Below are 3,423 nucleotides of genomic sequence, written 5' to 3'. Positions count from 1 at the left end.
ATGATTTTTCACCATGGCAGGACCATTCTACATTCCCAACAGCAACGCAAGTGCTCCAATTTCTTCACATCCTCACCAACACTTGTTATTTTCCATTATAACAACCATCCTAATGGGTATGAAGTGGTATCTCATGGTTTTGATTTGCATTTCTTTAATGGCTGATGTTGATCATCTTTTTCATGTATTTATTGACATTTGTATATCTTCTTTGCAGAAATATCTGTTCAAGTCCTTTGCCCATTTTTGAATTAGATTTTTTTGGGGGAAAAGAGGTTAATTGTAGGAGTCCTTTGTATATTCTAGATACTAAGCCCTTTTCAGATATGTAACTTGGAAATATTTTCTCTCATGTAGTTAATAGACTAAGTTTTTGGAGTAGTTTTAGGTTTACAAAAAATTGATTAGGATGTACAAAGAGTTCCTACATACTCCTCCCTCTCTCCCTCAACACATAGTCTCCTCTATTATTTACATTTTATATTAATGTGGTATATTTCTCACAATTGATGAAATAATACTGCTACATCATCATTAATATTATTATTATTATTATCATTTTGAGACAGAGTCTTGCTCTGTCGCCCAGGCTGGAGTGCAGTGGCGTGATCTCAGCTCACTGCAAGCTCCGCCTCCAGGGTTCACGCCATTCTCCTGCCTCAGCCTCCCGAATAGCTGGGACTACAGGTGCCTGGCACCACGCCCGGCTAATTTTTTTCTATTTTTAGTAGAGACAGGGTTTCACCGTGTTAGCCAGGATGGTCTCGATCTCCTGACCTCATGATCCATCTGCCTCAGCCTCCCAAAGTGCTGGGATTACAGGCGTTAGCCACCACACCCAGCCTACTGTTACACTATTAATAGCGAATGTCAATAATTTACCTTAGGGTTCACTCTTGGTGTTATTCATTCTGTGAGTTTTGACACACATGGGATGACATGTATCCACTATTAATATATCATACAGAACAGTTTCACTGCCCTAAAAATCCTGTGCTCCACCTATTCATCCCCTCTCCCTCTAATTCCTGGTAACTACTGCTCTTTTTATGGTTTCTATAATTTTATCATCTCCATGTAGTTGGAATCATACATTTCGTAGCCTTTTCAGGTTTGCAACAGGCTTTCAAGGTTCGCTCCATGTCTTTTCATGGCTACATAGCTCATTTTTAAAATACACTGAACACTATTCCATTGTATAGGCATACAACAGTTTGCTTATCCACTCACCTATTGAAAGACATCTTGGTTGCTTCCAAGTTTTTGGCAATTATAATAAAGCTGCTATAAACATTCATATGCTGACTTTTGTGTGGACTAGTTACTTTATTTTTTAGTTCCAAAATTTCCATTTGGTTCTTCTTCATATCTTTTTTTCCTGAGACAACTTTTCTTCATTCGTTTCCAGCATGTTCATAATTGCTTGCTGAAGCATTTATATGACTGCTTTAAAGTCCTTGCCAGATAATTGTAACATCCGTTCTATTTCAGTGCTGGCTTCTCCTGTCTTCTCTCAAACCTTCCTGATTCTTTGGATTACAATGTCTTTTTTTAAATTGAGACCTAGCATTAAAAGACTCTGGATCTTATGTTTTAGTAGGCCTCCTGTGACACTGCTCCAACTAAAAAGGAGGGACATTGCCTTATTTATGCTAGGTCAAAGTAGAAGTCCAGTTCCTCTACCTGGCATCTGTTGATATCTCGAAAGGGTGGTGTTCCTAGATACTGCTAGGCAAGAATGGGAGTTCAGGCTCCCCACTAAGCCTCTGCCATTACACCAGCCTGGAAGGAATCCCAGAGGTGCCTCATTACTGTTCCCCACGTGTCCCCCACTGACACCAGGGGTGGATGGCCTTTACTGCTGATAGGTGGTGAAAGTTCAGGTCTCCTCTGATACCACAGCAAGAAGGAGTGCCTCTTACTATAAAGTGGGAGTAGATGCTGTGGCTCCTCACGTTGTCTCTGCTGACATCATGGGGTTCAGGGCCCCCTTATCCCCTGGTGAGGATGAAAGTCCTAGTTTCCCACTTAGCCTTCTCTGCTATCACCCTGGTGTGGGAGGAGTGGGGAGAGAAAGAGTGGGGTGGGGCACAAGCTGGGCTCCTTGTTACAGTCTGGCAAGCGTGGAAAGTGTGGCTCTTTACTTGGCCTGAGCTGGCAGGAATGGGGCTGTAGTTTTTTTCTGTGGTATTTGCTTGGAGTGGATACTTAGTGTCTTAAAAGTTGTCTGCCTTGATAGACTGCTCCTTTCCTGGTCCTTTGCCTAGGAAGGAATGGCTTTTCTTGGGTCTTTCTTTTGTGCCCATTGTTATTTCCAGTTGCCAGTTTTTCTAGCAGCCTGTCTAGGACATATGGAGAAAAAGAAACCCAGGAACTAACACGCTGTTTTTTGAGTCTTGAGAGCCTTAGCCAATGTTCCTTCTTCTCTCCACCTGTCAAAGTCTTAAATTGTTTTATACATAGTGTTCAGAGTTTTTAGCTGTACTTAGCAGGAGGAATAAGAAAAATTAAGTCTACTCTATCTTCCTGGAAAAAGAAATCTCTTTTAATAGCCTTCATTAATAACTATACTACATTAATAGCCTTTATTATAACTATACTCAGGCATCAGGAGAACAGGAACAATACTGAACTTGGAGTTCAGAGAATTGAGTTCAAATCCCAGCTAACATGGGATTTTGGAGAAATCCTAGTTCTGTTACGTGTTACTCAAGTGTCATAATTATTTAACCTCTTACAACTTCAGTTTCCACATCTGTAAATGGAACAGCATCACTTTTTCACAAGTTGGGGATGATTAAGTAAAAACTGTGTACCTGGCACAACACTTGACATGTAGTTTGCACTCATTGACTCTGACTTCATGTTTATCAAAATGGTTAAGATAAAAATTGAATGATTTTAGACTCATAACATTTAAATGAGCTCTGAATTGGTAGTTATTTATTCTCTATCTTCTTGTTTCAAAATAGGCTCCCACCCCAAATTAACTCAGGAAAATATGTTGTAACTAAACGCAACCTGTAATTTCAGTGTTGAGATGAATCTGTCTTGGTTTCTCACTTCTCGTTCTAGCTGGAGAGTATTCTGGTAGTTTTCAGCTTCAGAAACTGGAGCCCCTAGACCAAACTCATGTTCTTTGGTGGTAACCTAGTACAAAGAATGGGAAATAATACAGAGGCATTCAGTTTAAAACAGCTCTGTGATTTCTCACATCAATACATTTTGAAAATTGATAATATTCTGAGATTTTTTTTTTAACCATTTCCCACCAGCTAAGAGGATTTCATCAAACTTTACCTTCTTAAAATTTATAAAACTTTTTCTGTGTGTTGTCCAAATGGTATGAACATGCTTTTCAAAGACATTCTACACTATCCTTTTGGCAATCATGGTTCTACAGAAATATGGGATCAGGAGCAA

The 3,423-nt window shown here is 39.6% G+C and overlaps 1 protein-coding gene across 1 annotated transcript in view; it reads right to left on the bottom strand.

Moving 5' to 3' along the window:
- The window catches only part of TSGA10 (testis specific, 10), a 169,925-nt gene extending 166,781 nt beyond the window's left edge, over positions 1 to 3,144 (bottom strand). The window contains exon 1 of the mRNA XM_011969617.1: positions 3,022 to 3,144. The gene's annotated coding sequence lies outside the window, so the exon portion shown is untranslated. The remainder of the gene's footprint in view (positions 1 to 3,021) is intronic.
- Positions 3,145 to 3,423: the final 279 nt, after the last annotated feature.

The sequence above is a fragment of the Mandrillus leucophaeus genome, unplaced genomic scaffold (assembly GCF_000951045.1).
Source record: "Mandrillus leucophaeus isolate KB7577 unplaced genomic scaffold, Mleu.le_1.0 Scaffold9, whole genome shotgun sequence".
NCBI classification, from domain to species: Eukaryota; Metazoa; Chordata; class Mammalia; order Primates; family Cercopithecidae; genus Mandrillus; species Mandrillus leucophaeus.
The sequence above is the reverse complement of the archived record's forward strand: the minus strand, read 5'-3'. Positions and strand labels throughout refer to the sequence as shown.